The sequence below is a fragment of the Bombyx mori genome, chromosome 4 (assembly GCF_030269925.1).
Source record: "Bombyx mori chromosome 4, ASM3026992v2".
Classification (NCBI taxonomy): Eukaryota; Metazoa; Arthropoda; class Insecta; order Lepidoptera; family Bombycidae; genus Bombyx; species Bombyx mori.
This window is the reverse complement of record NC_085110.1, coordinates 15,339,661-15,358,854: the sequence shown is the minus strand read 5'-3', so window position 1 is coordinate 15,358,854 and position 19,194 is coordinate 15,339,661. Positions and strand designations below refer to the sequence as shown.

At 35.7% G+C, this 19,194-nt stretch overlaps 1 protein-coding gene across 4 annotated transcripts in view; it reads left to right on the top strand.

Moving 5' to 3' along the window:
• LOC101736773 (dual specificity calcium/calmodulin-dependent 3',5'-cyclic nucleotide phosphodiesterase 1) overlaps positions 1-19,194 on the top strand; it is a 511,722-nt gene that overhangs the window by 200,471 nt on the left and 292,057 nt on the right. For 2 of the 4 annotated variants that reach the window (XM_062668359.1, XM_062668358.1), the window contains exon 1: positions 17,743-17,904. The exons of the other annotated variants lie outside the window; for them this stretch is intronic. The gene's annotated coding sequence lies outside the window, so the exon portion shown is untranslated. Of the gene's footprint in view, positions 1-17,742; positions 17,905-19,194 lie in introns of those variants that run through there. 4 annotated transcript variants of the gene reach the window in all.

The window sequence follows — 19,194 nt, the reverse complement described above, 5'->3', positions numbered from 1 at the left end:
GAGACAGTTGGTTGACGAAATCGGACGGAGTCACGATCCTCAGCAGTGAGGAACCGATCGAAGAGAGAGAGAGAGAGTATAATAAATTTTTTAAACTAGTACAATATGCCGTGATGTATGCTGAGTATATAAAAAATGCTAATTAATTAAAAATAATTGCACGCTGCGCGGAATGATAAGGCTCTTCCCTGAAATATAAGAAAAACAACAAGACGCGAGTACCTACAAACATTTATTATTATTTTTAGAAGACTAACTAGTTAAAAATTCTATTATCTTAACAAAAAAGGGTAGCTAATTAAACAAACTGATAAAAAAATTAATCACTCAGAAACGCATTTATACAAACTGTTGCATTTTCAGATTTCATTGAATCTCCAAAAAAGATTCCTAATATCAAATTTACTAATTTACATTGTGCTCAGCGAGCCGAATGTAATTACTAGTTGTGGATTAATTGGGAGGCGCTACCGAGTCAATTAATAGTCAAAATACACAATAAAAGTAAACAAACTTAGTTAAAAATATGCACTAAAACTAAAATTATATTTCCTAAATATTCAGCCGAGAGCGAACTTTTATTAATATTATTAGAACATTAAATAAAAGGCATTGCTCCGGATTTATCGCTCACATGATATTCATACGCAATACCATGCTTCATTTTATTACTTATAACCATAAAAATCCCATAAAAGCCGCCATCATGGTGGCCATGACACATGCCGCTATGCCAAATGTCAATCATTGCTTGAAATTTTGACGCGATTCCGCATATGGCGTCAGTCGATTCATAGCTTGCGTTAATTTTGTGAATTGATAGTTTAGTTTCGATCAGTTATGTGATTACTCGCTTTGTTTTTGAATTATTTATTATTACTAGAGGTCTCGCAGTAGTCGAAATTCGACTATAATTAATTGGAATTGTAAGTTTGTAAATTATTATGATTGTATGTTATACTTCTATATTTTTTTTTATATTTTTTTTATTGGAGTTTATGGCCTGGTAGCTAGACCTTTAGGCCAAGTCTTAAGTATTTTTATTCGGTTATACTTCTATAATCACAAATTTCGCCAAGACTACACTATAAAAAATATTAACAAAGACAAACAATATTTAATCTATTCTCAATTTGACAACAGACGTCAAGAACAAAAGTTTGACATTAAATAGTATGCATGCGTGTGTGCGTCAACTACATGGTATGTAGTGTGTGTAATGTTTTCTTTATTTTTTAATGTATTTTTTATGCATTATTTTTAAAAAATATTAGCATTGTGCACTTCTTCTCTATATTCTCTATAAGTGTGGAAAATTTCATACTCCTCCGTCCGCGCAATTTTCGTAAAAAGGGATACAAAGTTTTTGCTTCACGTATTAATATATAGATTAGATAAATTCGCCTGGTTATTTATGTTTCCATAACACTAAAAACAAAATTTAATAGTTATATATAGCACACCGTGTAACGTTAACTCGAAGTGTCAGTTGAAATATAATAATGGCCACTGCAAATTTCAGAGCGAAGCGAGTGGCAAAGATAAACATAATATTTATTTACTGTTATAGGATTTATTTTTATACATTTATGTACGAAGGACGTTACGTTGCACCTGGTATTAATTAATCATAGAAACCCATAGACAACGCAACGTGTATGCCACTCAGCTCAAGACGTGATGTCTAAGTGTCAATTAGATTTTATAACAATTCTCTCACTTTTCAAACGGGAACGCATTAGTGCTCTTCGGCAGATATAGCCGGATGGTAGTTTTTATTTCTATTTTTTATTGCTTAGATGTGTGAACGAGCTCACAGCCCACCTGATGTTAAGTGATTACTGGAGCCCATAGACATCTACATCTACAACGTATAGTTACAACCGTTGTCCCGCCCTTCAAACCGAAACGCATTACTGCTTTACGAGAGAAATAGGCAGGGTGGTGGTACCTACCCGTGCGGACTCACAAGAGGTCCTACCACCAGTAATTACGCAAATTATAATTTTGCGGGTTTGATTTTTATACACGATGTTATTCCTTCACCGTGGAAGTTAATCGTAAACATTTGTTGAGTACGTATTTCATTAGAAAAATTGGTATCCGCCTGGGATTCGAACACCGGTACGTCGCTCAACACGAATGCACCGGACGTCTTATCTTTTAGGCCACGACGACTAAAACTTATCATATACCACCAGTACATACACGTGCTGACTTACAATACGTCCTGACATGAGTTAATCCCCAAAACATATTTACGATGCATTTAATCTCAATAAAATTTAAACAGATTGTAAACAGAGAACCGTGTAATAAAGATTTACATGTAACCACATAAAAATGGTGAACGCGCACGGGAAGCACGCGGGATCTCCATATTACGTCAGCGAAACGTTGCGTTACGTTAATATCGCACGTACAGTGTAAATGTCCGAATGAAATATTTACGAGCCTCAATCACGTAACTTACTCTGTATTGCGACCGGACAATGTCTAAACGTGCTACGAAATAAATTTGTTTTACAATGGCCGATTTTTTCTAAAATCCACTAGAATCTGTCTAGAATACACAGTAGATTTAGGGTTCCCTTGAGAATAAAAATTATATTTCCATTAAGATATTTTTTTTTATTGCCTTGTAGGCAGACTAGCATACGGCCCACCTGATGGTGAGTGGTTACCGTCGCCCATGGACTTCAGCAATGCCAAGGGCAGAGCCAAGCCGCTGCCTACCGCTTAATACTCTCCACAAGCCTCGTTTGAAGAAGGACATGTCATAGCGCTCGGGAAACACCGTGGAGGGGAGCTCATTCCATAGCCGGATGGTACGTGGCAAAAAAGATCTCTGGAAACGCACTGTGGATGACCGCAGTGGCTCCAGGTAGTATGGATGAACTCTACTCCGGTGGCGGGCGGTGCGATGGTAAAAACGAGACGTTGGTATCATCTCGAACAATTCCTCAGAGCACTCCCCATGGAACATGCGGTACAAAATACAGAGGGAACCGAAGTCCCTCCGCAGATCCAGAGGCTCCAAATGATCCGTGAGAATCAGAGAATTTAAGAACGTAAGTTTTCCAATCGCTACATTTATACCACAAAGCCCGTTGTATCTCAGGCGCTCTATCATGACACTGCTTATTTTATCTTCGAGTTTTAGGAAACCGTTAACGGTAGGCTGAAATGAATAGAATAGTTTCTTTCATTGTAACGGCCGTCTGGTGTAGTGGTAAGTGACATGGTCACTGCACAGGGGGGTCGCGGGTTCGAATCCCGCCAAGGGAGGATATTTGTATGATAAATATAAAATGTATTTTCCAGGGTTATGGATGTATACTAAATATTATTATATGTATGTGTATAATAAAAATCTTACATTTATTTCCGTTATCCGGTACCTGTAACGCAAGTTCTTTACGAACTTAGCACAGGACCAGTTAACGTGGCGTGATCGTTAGTAAATATTTATTATTTATTTATTCATTACCTAAACAATTTCAAAAAACTAAACGCTTCTTAGTTGTTAGGAGTTAAAAAAAAAAAAAAAACCTCAGTACAAAGCCTTCAATTTAATTTTCGATAGCGGTTTATCAACGGCTCGTGTTCGCGCCACACAATATCCTGCTATGAACAACGCTGACCACCGATTTCACAACGGACGCGCGTTGGTCGCTTTTAACTCGATCGAAAATGGAACGAGATTCAATGGTTCGAAAAATTGCCTCGGTTTTTCAGTTGTCAAAAATTTACTTGAGTATTTATTTATAGTGGCGTTTTTCTGCTACACAATGTTTTTTTGGAACATAACAAACTTTGCACGAACATCCGTTATTCTTTTGGTGGTAGGACGTATTGTTTGCCCAGTGAGGTAAATCATAAAACGTATTTATATTTGCTGCTCATTAAATTTCGTTTGAAATATCAGCCTTATAAAATTGGGCATGATTAATGTTAGTTGAGTTGACACCTGTTTTTTCTATTATCCTAACCTTAACTATACATCCCTAATGTACATTAACAAGGCCAGAGGAATAACCTAACTATCATTAATCGTTAAGAAGTCTGAAAACCCTTTTAAAAAATGCCTTATCCTAGTCCTCCAAAAAGGACAAAGGGAATTTTCTACAAAATTCATTTGTCGACGCTATAAAACTTTAATTAAAATTCTAACAATAACTGTACAAAGTTTCAACTCAAAAATTTGAGTATCACTGACAATTATTTGCGAAACCAAAGCCAAGTCGTTCATTTATAAAATCTTCAAAAACATTATTGGCTCGCTACGTGAATTTTTTGTGAGTTCGTAAATTCGTTTTTTGGCTCATCGAGCGCAACCGAGCGGGAAGCTCGTGGATACGCCCCGAGGAACATTATTTGATTGCCAACGATCCTTACTCGTTACGAAAATCTCGTTCGATAATGGAAACATCTGATCAAAGACGATTTTAATACTTAAAATGTTTCCGTGGTAATTCCGTATTTTAAATTTATGTTCTAATTGTTTTGTTTCTCTGAGGAATTGTTTGAAACATTATTAGTTTTTTTTTTATTACTTAAATGGGTGGACGAGCTCACAGCCCACCTGGTGTTAAGTGGTTACTGGAGCCCATAGACATCCACAATGTAAATGCGCCACCCACCTTGAGATATTAGTTCTAAGGTCTCGAGTATAGTTACAACGTCTGCCCCACCCTTCAAACCGAAACGCATTACTGCTTCACGGCAAAAATAGGCATGGTGGTGGTACCCACCCGCGCGGACTCCAAAGAGGTCCTACCACCAGTAAAGTGTCTGTGTGGCGGCCTAGAATAAGACCACATGGACTTCGCTAAAGGCAGCTAAGAGATGCTTCGAAAAGAAGGCGTTACGGGAGAATAATATCAGCCTACTGCGATCATCCATGGGCATTTAGTAGGAGGTATTATAAGCCCTACAGGTAGGTCCAATCTGTGTATTTCTGAGGCGAAAAAGTCATGAGTTAGGGTTTGAAGGGCGGAAAAGCCGTCATGAAGTTGTACAATTGATATTTCGACTTCATGGCTCAATATGGATTTTATTTTTTTATTTCGCTGTAATGGGACCCGGTAATCACTTTACATCGCCATGAAAATGGCACCACGTTTCCAAGCATATTCGCAAACCTTGTTCCAAAGATGATGCCGTCCTCATTGAGACATGAGTTCGAAGACTCAATTGTATTGCATAATTTCAATCCTTTCAATTCGGATTTATAATGCGCAATACCACCGTATCTGAAACCTTTTCGCACTACACGCAGTGTATCAACTAAACTGATTCAAAGTATTTAGAATAAGAGAAGAACTTCTTCTTCTCCTCAAATTTTCTTAGTAGGAAAAAATCGTAATAGCTTACCACAAACAGACCATAGATTTTACATATATTCATGATAGCTCAAAATGGTCGGGTGGTGTCGCAAATCCGTATTCTGTAGTGAGCAGTTATAATGAACAGTTTGATGTCTAGGAGGCTTAATAAACGTATAGAACTAGATAAGTTTCACGGTATAGTATCAATCTCGCGTAAAAGATTTAAGAATAAATAGTAAAAGAATTCAAAACCTAAATTAACTTTTTTCCGAACAAAGGCTCCATAGTAATTAGTATCTCAGCCATATAAAACTTTTTTCACGTAATAAAGAGGATTAAACTCGTTCGCGCCGTACTTACCGAATGTTTATGGCATTGAGTGTACTTCGGTACAAGTGAGGGCGCCGAAATATCTATATGTGCCATCGACATGAAATTGGACCGATTTTTTTCGAAAGGTATTTTTTGGGGTCAATTCATTTTGTTGGGACAATGTCAGTCATCGGTTGGATCAAACTAGATATTTGGTTTACTTTGGTTTTGTAGTAGTTGAACTTTCTCATCAATAATATTTTATCTAATTTATAACAATATCTCATATTTTCAATAACTCATGAAACGATTTTTTTTTTATATTTGTAGAACTCTTTCTTCTTAATCTATGCATTTGCTTACAATTTACTCGACTGAGTATAAATTTCATTCAGTTGTGGTTGATATTTCTGACATTTCTGGTTCGGAGCTTTATTGTCTTAGAAATTAAACAAATTAAGATAGTAAGTAATTACCACGGGGTAAGGTAGCAGAGGTTCTAGAGACAATTCATATCGCTGTATGACGCTAAGAACTCCTTCTAGGATTCGTTTGAAAAAATACATGTCATAGTGTTTTAAACGAACCGTAGACGGCAAGTTCAAATAATAGTAAACGTGAAACAAATATCAGATAAGATCAATAGCACCTAAGTATGTATTCATCTAGATTTCGAGATTTCGTTGATTCTTGGGAATCCCCGTCCAAAAACTAAAGTAACATCCCTCGCAAAGCCGAACTAGTAGCTTGTGAAGCATAAGAAGATTTGAAGTACCACTTCGTCCTGTTCAGGACTTTTGGCATTGTAAAAGCCAAATTAGCTTCACTTTCAAACCGATACTGAAAAACGTCGGAAATATGAGCCTTGCTATGCAAAAATGTTCCGAAGACTACAGAGACTGCATACATAATTAATCTTGACATGGTTTTTTTTTTCAGAATCATCACACAAAAAGTTTATTCGATAGGTACAATTTTATTAAAATAACTAAGAAATTTCCCAGGCGATTCTTCAATTAAGAATCACGTTTTGTTTGCTTGCTTTGAGCTTTTTTCAGAAAAAAAAAGCGTCTTACATTTCGCGTGCTAATATTCAGACAACAATACGTACCATCGATACATAACCTGCCACTGATTTAGAAAGAGAGCATAGCCTTATAACAATGAATTTCACTAATAATTTACAACCAGGTCAGCCTTCAGCTTATCTGCCAATTAGCATTTATAAAAATTCTTTTATTTATTTACACGTCGAAGCATAACGGTGCTTTCTTAGTTTAAAAGTGTGAAATGAAAGTGAAATCTTTTTTGCTGCTTGTGTCTGCGTGTGTCATCTATATATTATTAATATGTGAAGCAAAAACTTTGTATCCCTTTTTACGAAAATTGCGCTAACGGAGGAGTATGAAATTTTCCACACTTATAGAGAATATAGAGAAGAAGTGCACAATGCTAATGTTTTTTTAAAATAATGCATAAAAGATACATTAAATCAATAAAGAAAACATTACACACACTACATACCTTGTATTTGACGCACACACACATGCATACTATTTATTTTGTTCTTGACGTCTGTTGTCAAATTGAGAATAGATTAAATATTGTTTGTCTTTGTTAATATTTTTTATAGTGTAGTTTTGGAGAAATTTGTGATTATAGAAGTATAAAATACAATCATAATAGTGTACAAACTTACAATTCCCATTAATTAAGTATAGTCGAATTTCGACTACCGCGGGACCTCTAGTATTGAAAAATATACGTATGAATAGTAGCTTTACAATTTACTGTTTCTCTCAAATCTGATAATCGTCATAGCTTTAAGAAGGAAATGTAAAATAATATTAAAACTGAAATAACATTAACTCAATCGTAAGACTGTCGGTATGTTAAATCTGAATCAAATAATAATTTTCAACATTTATATATAAATCTAGATAAAGGAAAATTGAACAACAAAATATGAAAATTCGTTATCTGAGGGCGATCCTTTTGACTTCATTAAACACGATTTAGAAATAGGACCTCTAATAAATCAGATTTTGTAACAAAAGAGCGGTTATTACTGACTGTTCGACATCTTCAATTACGGTCATCTTGTACCCTCAGATTGTATTCGAGACACGGGTTCTAAATAATAGTTTGCGCAAGAGTGTCTGTCTCTCCTATTATCAACAGACTTCGATACCGAAGCCCGTAATTACGGTTTCCAATTAGCAAGAAACGCAGAATGACAAGGACCACGTTGTCCGATTAAATTAGCCCTTCAGTTCGAGGCTCTTTGTTTCCATTACAAAGATTGGTATTAGCGAATCGCGGCTAATTAACAAATGTGTTGGGCGTTTTGTTAATTGTTATGGTGCTGTTTCGGTTATTGAATGTAATTTAATTTGAAGCAGAGTTTGTCCATACTACCTGGTGGCAGGACCTCTTGTGACTCCGCGCGGGTAGGTACCACTGCCATGCCTATTTCTGCCGTGAAGCAGTAATGCGTTTCGGTTTGAAGGGTAGGGCAGCCGTTGTAATTATACTTGAAACCTTAGAACTTATATCTCAAGGTGGGTGGCGCATTTATGTTGTGGATGTCTATAGCCCCCAGTAACCACTTAGCACCAGGTGGGCTGTAAGCTCGTCCACACATCTAAGCAATAAAAAAGAAAAAAATACCTGGAGCCACTGCGGTCATCCACAGTGCGTTTACACAGATCTTTTTTGCCACGCACCATCCGGCTATGGAATGAGCTCCCCTCCACGGTGTTATCCAAGCGCTATTACGTGTCATTCTTCAAACGAAGCTTGTAGAGAGTATTAAGCGGTAAGCAGTGGCTTGGTTCTGCCCTGATATTGCGGAAGTCCATGGGCGACGGTAACCACTCACTCACCCAAAAAAATAATAATAAAAAATTGCCAATATATTACGTAGATAAATGATACTCAAAGTGTCAATGCACTATCCGTATTTTTCACATATCTGTTTGGGGTGTAACGACATAGGGAATATCTTCCACTGAACGGGTAAAATTGCTCGGTAGATCCTAATGTTCGGAACTTGTATGTAAGCAAGTTTATCTTGAAATCGTCGCTAGCTAGATTCAGACTTCTGTAAAATATCTTGTGTTCTATTATAGCAACCGTCATAATTATATTGGTAAACTAATAAAAAGTTTCAACAAATATGTACTCAGGTTTAAGTTCCATGTTTTATTTTTCGTCAGTTATTCGTAAAGGTATACCTACTACATATTTAATAGGCTTAGAAACTCTTAAAACAAGTATTAATTCTTATATGATGTTTTCACAGTATTACTAATCACTCATAAATTTCTCTTTTCGTGATTACTCGTATACCGATAGGCAGTCAAAATAGTCGGGAGTATTTCCACTGGAGGAGCTCAAAATGGAAATCCACTTCAAAATAATTTTCACGTAATCACCGAGCGCTGCAAATCACGTAACAAAGGTCTCGCAATCCGGTTGTCATGACGACCCCTTTATCTCGTCGCCGGCAGGTAAGCTCTCTCACACAGCTTCCCCGTTCATTTGTCCAATTCACGGTGCAGTAGGCATGGACACTTCAAATGATTCACTCATATAGAGACTATTATCCGTGTGAACATTATGTTATTTCAAAATGTGTTTGAAATTTGTGTCCATGTTGTACAATGCACTTGAGCATTATTTTATTGTCATCAAAGGCAGACGAGCGTGTAGTCTATCTGATGATAAACAATTACCGTTGCCTATAGATTTCAGAAACTCCATTGGAAAATCAAGCTGCCGCCTACCATAGACCTCAAACCTCCAATCTCCAAATCTCAGTTTCAGAAAATCATTTCATAATTCTCAGAAATTATGTCAAGGATGATCTCTTCAAATATACTCTGAATGAGCGCCGAGGTTCTACTGAAATCTGTAGTCTATGTGGCCTAAAGGATTAGACCTAGACGCCTAGTGTTCTCGTATTGAGCGATGCGATTATGTCATCACTCGAGTGAATCGATGATGAAGTAGTAATAAAATGAAACCTGCAAAAATATTAATTGATGGTAGGGCGTCTGTACGGGTAGGTACCACCACCCCGCATATTTGTGCTGCGAAGATATTATGCGTTCTGCTTTAAAAAGTGAGACAGCCACTATATTATACGATTGATAGTTAAGCTAGTTGGGCCGTTAGATCGTTCACCTATTCAAGTGAAAGAAAACTTATCTGTGATTAGTTTTAATTAGCGATTAATTGATTTTGGATCTTAAAAGGGAAAGAAGCATAGATATACAATACATGGGAGACACAATAGATAGTACTTTCGTAGAAAAAGCACAGGATTCAGGCTTTCTAGGCTCGTGGACGTCTTCACCTTAAATTGATCCACTGCACTCACTGAATAGGCTTCACTTCACAGTGACCGCATAATAAGTGACTGTGGCATATTATGCTATGTTGCCGAGTTTAGTGAATACACTTCGTATTCGTATATTTAGTATATTTAGGATATCCCATTAAAATAGGATGACCGCAAAGAACGTATTAAGCAACATTTTATCCAGAATCTAAGTTCTTTCTAAATATAGCAATCGGCCGTACCGTCGTAGGGAGAAAAAAATATGCAAAGAAAACCTCAGATATTTACACGTACACTTTCTAAAAATAACAGTCAGCCGTGAGAGACTTCCACTAGGCCCCGACTATACCAAAGTGTACTAAAGCAACCAGCGTACAAACAAAAACGTTCCCTCCCTGAATTTACCTTCATTACACGCATTAGGTATGCGTCCCGTGTCTGGGAACACAAATTCATAATAATTTTACACGACTCATTTTGTTCCACGAAATTAAGGTTTTCCGTCCAAAATTGTGTAGGCCGTTTAATTATGAAATGGTTAGAGAAGCGGGCGACGAAAAAGCCACTAGTAATGAGGAAAAATGGTAAATTATAGTACCACGTAATTGTTCAAAATTATTTACTAAAGGCTTCCTGATTTTTGTGTATTATACAAATTAATTTCGATCAAATAGGTAAAATAACAATAAATTCCGTGCTTATAGAAATACGTTCGATAAATTAGTGTTCGCCGTGTCACCACTTCTAGCCTTAAGTATTCACACACTATATAATGCTCGAAGTAGATTGATACGTAAAACCAAGAAATATCTCACAGTTTGCCGGCGGCATCCACGTTGTGGTTTCTATTGGCGTGAATTACAGTTCAAAAACAATGTGAGTTATTTAGTTTATGTTATTAGATAAATTACTCAGTAAAATCCAGATTAATATTAGTGTATAAAGGAAGTGTCTAATTAGTTCTGATTTGCTGAAAAATGTATAAAAGCCGAACAGAATGAGAACCCGTATCTTATGGGTATTCCGACGAAATGGTCCCTCGAGCCGAACCGAGTTTACAATTAATTAATAATTATTGATATGTTACAGATTTTAGATCATTTGATAGTCATTAGAAGCGTGTATTGTCAATAAAATAAATTATGTTATGATAAGCAGTTTTGGAGCGCTTAGATATTGCCACACTTTTATAGAGATATAAACACAGTTTTCAGTCATTTTCTGGATTTTATGTTTTAAAGAACCTCTGAGGGCTCATACACAGACATAGGTCCAACGTGATAAGCGAAATCAGACGTTAAAACGGGTTGCAGAATCATCTTGATATGTCCAAAGATAGTTCTATGATCTTCGTGAACCACCATTTATGTCTGTCTGTATCTGTAACTTTTAGTATTCTATTTTATTAAGTAACTGATAAGGATGGGCAATAGAAATAACTTTACTTAAGATCCACTTTTTCAAACATTCCTAAAATAAATTAAATATATAGGTATAATTATGCAAAATATGCAACGGCTTTATGAAATGCAGTTCTGATTGTGAACTTTAAAAGAAATGTCATCTGATTTGTCAGTTTTTATTTATTTCACATCCCTTATATTAATTTTTTACTTAGCTTACTCTATTTTATGTCCTAAGTACTGATTGTAGAGATTTTATACAAACGCGTTGCTAAAAAAATTTTATAGACTGCTTTTTATGTAGTAACACAGATACTACTGTGGCAATGAAACTGACATTTTTTCCTCATGTTTCAAGGAATTTGAAAGCATCGACGTTGCGAAATTGATAGCCAATAATATTCATTTAACATCAGCTAGATGATCGGGATTATGGCCGCGATATTTCCTGTTCATTAATATCGTATTTTTGTCAGAAAGCAAACACCAGTAAGCAAATACATTTAGTTTATTACAATAAAATTATTTTCATGAAGATGCACTTCATTTCTTCATCGACTATGCAGAGTTTGTGTTTTGAATTTCTATTGAAAACGGAAAATAAGGCTGTGCTAGTACAGAACAAAGTCGTTGAACACAGCTATTGAACTGTCAGCGCCGACATTGAAACCAAATAGACGATGTTTCGCCCGATACACGTAACGTACACTGCACGCCAAAATAAACAGCCGCACCTAATTATCGAAACGCGAATATATCGCGTATTTGAACTGTGTTTTACGTATTTCAAATAGATGGAACGTGGTTTGCTATGGATGTTCTCTTATTGTCATTATAACGTTAAGTCGAGTTCTAGCAAAGAACTAGCAAAATACCTTTTTCTTATGGCTTAGATGGGTGGACGGATGGATGGATGGATGGTGGATGGATGGGAGGATGGACACCTTGACGGATATGGTATTTTTTTGGTTGCATACCCTTTTTTTAACCTACCTATTCGCTGGTAGCCTAAGGGTCTATTTCAGCTACGCCCGAGCTCATAGACTCAACCTGAGAGAATTTATTTGATAAGAGTACCACCAAGTAGGAACCGCGACCAACTGAGAAGATTCGGAGAGTAGCTCAGTGGGCTGGATAATTAATAGTCAAATTTACCATTATCATGTAATCAATTAATGTCAAATAAATCAATTTATGCCATTAGAAAATAACTTGAATTCTTAGAGCCACAGTCTTTAGGTTACGTTTTAGGAAAAACTAAGGCATAGTCATACGGTTTCGAATATGTGACTACTTTCATAACAAATATACTTTATACCACTGCACTGAGTAACTAGTCAAAAGCGCGGTTTTGGTTTTTTAGATTTCGTTATAAAAGTAACACAAAAGAAAATAATATTCTAGAATAAAATAAAATACTAAAAACTTTCACAAAAGTAAATTAAAAAAAAATGTATGTACGGTTATTATAATAAGTAAGAAATATTCATATTACGATCACGTTTTTATGGAGCTACATATTACATTTTTTTTTCCGTAACTTCTCCTACTTCTCTTTAATTATTATCTTGATCACTAGAGCTAGGAAGTATTGGCAACTTCACCAATACCACTATCCTGAAGATTTATATCAAGGCAGAATATACTCTAGGTATATTAAAGTTAGTATATACATACGAAAAACCAAATTTTTAAAAATTATATTTAGCCCACCAGTTCCATCGAAACACTAAAAAACGATAGCTAATTAACGAAATTCTTCTTAAACGTGTTTTTTTTTATTGCTTAAATGGGTGGACGAGCTCACAGCCGACCTTGTGTTAAGTGATTACTGGAGCCCATAGACATCTACAACGTAAATGTGCGCATTACTGCTTCACCACAGAAATAGGCAGGGCGGTCGTATCTACCCATGCGGACTCACAAGAGGTCCTACCACTAGTAAAATTAATTAAGTATTAAAGCTATTACAGTCGAACGAATAGATTAACGATGTGTGAAAAACCAACAATGAACTTATATTCACTAAAAGTTAAGTAACTAAGGTAAACACAATTAAACACTTTTCGATTCAATCGCTAGCTTTTTTCTGGAAGCTTGGAGTTCGGCCAGCGGCACTTCTTTCACCCCGCTGATAGGCGTTCCCCTCAAAGACCTACGAGGAATAACAAATAGGGGTATGCGAGCTATCTATATCTATATATTAATACGTGAAGCAAAAACTTTGTATCCCTTTTTACGAATATTGCGCGGACGGAGGAGTATGAAATTTTCCACACTTATAGAGAAAATAGAGAAGAAGTGCATAATGCTAAAATTATTGTAAAATAATGCATAAAATATACATTAAATCGATAAAGAAAACATTACACACACTACATACCATGTATTTGACGCACACACGCATGCATACTATCTATTGTCAAACTTTTGTTCTTGACGTCTGTTGTCAAATTGAGAATAGATTAAATATTGTTTGTCTTTGTTAATATTTTTTATAGTATAGTCTTGCGAAATTTGTGATTATAGAAGTATAAAATACAATCATAATAGTGTACAAACTTACAATTCCAATTAATTATAGTCAAATTTCGACTACTGCGGGACCTCTAGTATATATTAATACGTGAAGCAAAAACGTTGTACCCCTTTTTACTAAGATTGGTATGGAATTTCCCACACTTATAGAGAATATAGCGAAGAAGTGCAGATTTTCTAATATTTTTTTAAAATTATACATTGAGAATGCATTGAATCAATTAAGGAAACATTACACAAACTACTATCTATTTGACACATACACATACACTCTTTGTTTATTGTCAAACTTTTGTTATTGCTTAAAGTCTGTGGTCAAATTGAGAATAGGTTAATATTGTTTATCTTTATTAATATTCGTCTTTACTGTAGTCTTAGCTAAATCTGTGACTATAGAAATACAATAGTCTTTGACAATATAACCATAATAATGTTCAAACTTATAATTTCAACTAATTATGGTCGAATTTCGACTACTGCGAGATCACTAGTACTCTTAAATACGCTCGCATAACCCCTTAGGTTACCAGCTTAGGTAGGGAAAAAATACACTTAAAATTTCATTCAAACACCTTTGTTTGTTTATAATCCATGAACTCATCGTAAACAAGAATTAATTGAAAAGTTTCCACCGAACACGATCTCGTCTTCGGCGAAGCCTACATTTTATATCGATACCATAATCAATCAGATGACAAGCTAAAAACTTAATGGGTCGCCCGCCAAAAATACTGTTTGTACATACACTCCACTGGCGTACAGTGTATCGGGTTACAGACTAAAGAAAACCAGACATCTCGTGCGTACAGTATAGATTAATGTCTTAAAAATAAGTTTCTATAAATACAATCATATATTAATGCGGTAATCCGTGCACGTGTTTCCGTTTAATATGGGCCGAATGTATTGTTCTGTTTGTTCATAGAGCTAATTTAAAACGAACTTTGTTTATTTTCGTACAGATTTTATGTTAAGATACGATGTAACCTCTTGGGTCTACGCGCACTACTGCTATATTCAATAGAATTTATGGTATTATTATTATCATCACACAAAAAAAAAAAACTATCATATTTTCATGACAAATGTAAGGTTATATAGTGTTTAATTAAGCTATATATTTTTGTTTGGTCTCTGCTTGTAATGTAAGTTTCGATAGATTCAAAATGTCACACTCTATTTAGTAGAGCGTAGAGTAAAAACATCTTGAGCGCTAGATTTATGGGTCGAAGTCGCGTTGCGAGCTGAATTTATGGCTATTCCATTCGCTTCTATATAATAGTTTTTTGTTTTAAATAAGTAAATAATACAATTCAATTAACTATAAGATATTTACAATTTTAAGACATTTGTTAAGTAAATAAATATTTTTCTCTTCCGACATATCATGAGATTTTTTTGAGTACCAACAGAACAAAATCCCTATAGATGCATAACACAATTGAACAAGTAAATTATACTAATACTTGTAATCTTTTTTCTCTGCCTTTGTTGGTAACGAATACCTCATCATAATCATCATCATCATCAGCCCGCAGTCGTCCACTGGTGGACATAGACCTTTCCCAATCCACACCACTGAGCCCGGTCTTCAGCTCTCCTCATCCACCTCTTACCAGCCACGGTAGCGAATACGAATTAAATTCAAACGCTTATTAGTAACAATTTTTTTTTCTCCCTATTGTAGTAACCTCGAGGGATTTTTCTAGATTCACCGAGATATTAGGTGAGCTCACGGGGCTCAAACCGGGGGTGTTGCTAACACTGGTCCTAGCAAGAGCAGTGCTTCGCGGAATCTACCATCGGATCGGAAACGCGACACACTGAGAAGATCCGGCGAGAAACTCAATGGGCTGTGTCTATGGGTTAATTTACTCATCGAGCCTTTCGTCACAAGCGACGGGTTCGGCGAGGACGTTGACCGGTCACCTAAAAGCACCGTTAATGGATCAGGAGGATCCGTAATGACGTGTTTAGGGTGACGTCGACTGCTTACCATTCGGTCCACAGGATCGGGTATGTAATTTCTGGCGACCACATCAAGAGGGTTTTCATGTCGTGCCGCCTCCTCAAAGTGTAGATTGTAGATACTTACTGATTGAGTCAAGCTCTAGGTCATCATGAAGATCCACGTTTCTTAGGAACCATGCTGCTCTGACAACTATCCTGCAATGGTAACTAACAAAGATTTTCCATCGCTTATAGCAAGCAAGCGCATTCGCTAAACAGATCACACGTGTATCTGCTACAGTACGACCATTTAAACATACCAAATTAATAAAGGTTTTATTTTAGTACTATGATACGGGTTAACATAACCAAACGGTTGTCTGTAATCGTGCAAAGTATTCGGGAAATGATTAAATTACCACAAAAAGCGCGGAGCGAGGAATGATCGCAATAAAGCCTTATGACGTTATGGCGTACACTCAAATCGCAGTCATTACTCGGAACGACTCTATTAACCGTGTTTTTGTTGATATTACGCTCAAACTTCCGTGTAACGGTAAATAGAGACTTCCTTGTTGAATCTTCCTGTCACTTTTCAGGCATTTAAACTTTTTATTTTCGTGAGTAAAATTAAAAATAACATTATTTATTTATTTGCTAGGGACACACAACTGGATCACATACACACATTATGTTAATGAAACTTAAATAGAAAAATGAATACACTATTGTATTGGGTATAAGCTAAAATGGTGGATGAAAGGCGATTGCATGGCACAGAGATGCGAATGTTGCTATGGTAGTGTGGAGTAACGAAAATGGATAGAATACGGAATGAATATGTTAGAGGAAGTCTGAAAGTGGCACCTTGAGAAGTGCGCGTTTGGGATGGTATGGACATGTGATGAGACGAAATGAAAGTTAGGTTGGTAAGAGAGTGCTAACTATGAATGTAGAAGGATATAGAGGAAGAGGTAGACCTAAGAAGAAATGGATGGATTACGTGAAAGACGATATGTGTAAGAGGAGAATGAGCGAAGAAACGGTATAGTATGATAGAAAAAGGAGAAACCATTTCGCACCGACCCCAGGTGACTGGGTGAAAAGCAGGAGAATGATAATTGGGTGTAAACACAACTTACTTTTAACACAAGGTCGGTTGTGTTAAAAGTCGTCAGAGGCTGACTAATTTTTTTAAATAATTAAATAACAATACAAATGTATATAAAAAAACTAGGAAAATCAAAGCATAAACTGAAAAGCAGATAAAGCTTAAAGCTCATTATGTATTTATTTAAAGTCTATTTGAATGTAGAAAAAATATTCATTTGAAATAAAACTCGAAAAGCCTACAAAGAAATTCCATATCAAATAAAATGTTAAAGCATCTGAGAAAGAAAATTGAGAGAATCTTAAAATATTAGTAGTGCTTCGTGCTACAATAATTTTAATTATGTAGGAAGTTAAGTAAGCTTGTACCCTGTAGTCCTTAAGTAGACATGAGTATATTATTAAGGCATCAATCCAAGTCCGCCTATTTCTGCCGTGAAGCAGTAATGCGTTTCGGTTTGAAGGGCGGGGCAGCCGTTCTAACTATACTGAGACCTTAGAACTTATATCTCAAGGTGGGTGGCGTATTTTCATTGTAGATGTCCATGGGCTCCAGTAACCACTTAAAACCAGCAACCCACCTAAGCAATAAAAAAAACTCCTACCTCAAGAATAACGTTTTTAAAGTGATATCAGGTATGGTTGTCTACCTATAATGCAAAGGTAATAAAAAATAATTGTAATATAGCACTGTTGGAGCGCAATGCAGCTACGTTAGCAGTCGTTTCGGAGCCTATTCGCAGCAGAAGCCGTCAGACGCGCCGATAACGTTTCAGGGAAAGCACGGCTTCCCGTGTTACGTGACGCACTCCGTATTTTCCTAAGTTCGCGCGGTTTCGGGTGCGACTTCTCGCGTACTGACAGTGAATTACAAACGAGGCACAAAGTGATTTTGTTTTAGAAAAAATATGTGAAGGTTCGATTCATAAACTTGTTTTGTGTTTATTATTAAAATACTTTTTGTATACGTTGCAACGTTACGCAATTTATGATTGGATTACGAGCACGCTATGAATGTCCGGCATCAAAGCCGTGAATGAATAAATTATGATAATGATTCAGTTTATACGCGGCTTTTGTATGCAAAATTATTATGTATATTCATAATCGCATATACCATCAAGTATAAATTGCATTAATAGAATGAAAATTTATTAAAACACAACCGCTTTAAAAATTCAATTATGATGAAACAAAATTAAAATTGTAATGGAGTTTAGTTTGAAACAAGCGCTCGCTTTGAAATTTCCAAATTTCGGGAGGAAAAAAAGCCGAAACTTTTTCAAAGTATTACTTAACTTTTCTAATAAAGCCAAAGTTAAGTTTGCTAAATAGATTCTTATGTATTGCAAGGAGGTGAAGTAAAGGATTATATTATAAAAATGTTGATGATACTTTTAAATATGCCAATATTTTGAGCGCGACCATAATTATAATACTCATATAATAATTATAATACTTCATTATAGAAATTAGTGAAACCTAATGAATACATATAAGAACAAGTATTCGTCCTATATATGGATTCCAAGAAATACTTTTTTATTCATTTATTGAATAAACGGGTCAATAAGTCACGGTTCGTCTTGAGTTCAATAGACCTAGCCTGAAACGCAAGCCTCTCAATAATATAGTTGAGGTTGTCCAGGGCAGTCCCAACTCTTGAAGCTGAAATCGAATACCGTTTCGCTGCACAAATATACAGGGAGATGGTACGTATCCGTATGGGCTTTTAATACAGCATACAACCGGTAATTACGCAATTTTTCTGTTTTTTGTGGGTTCGATTTTCACATTATTATCAATTCGAATTTATTACAGAAAGAGATGGAGCTTTGAAATTTACAAAATATGTCCCCTGTAAAGCGTAATTAATTATAGTTAAACTGAGACGTAAATTTAATAACTGTTTTATTTTAATTAAACTACTTATACTTTGAAACTCTAAACAGTTAAAAATGTTAACATTGTCAACACATCTTTTTTTTTTAGCCTTATACTACCGTTTGATACCATAATATATGACTAATCATTATTATCTTTGATTAGCTCTTCCAAAATTTGGCTCAAAAGCGTTTCCGGTATAGAACTGGCGCTACGCGAAGTTTCCTAAAGAAAACGACTCTGTTAATTTACCGTATTATTCAAAATGTCAGTTATATCCTGATAAGCCTCAATTCCCAATATACTTAACGGAGTTTCTAGT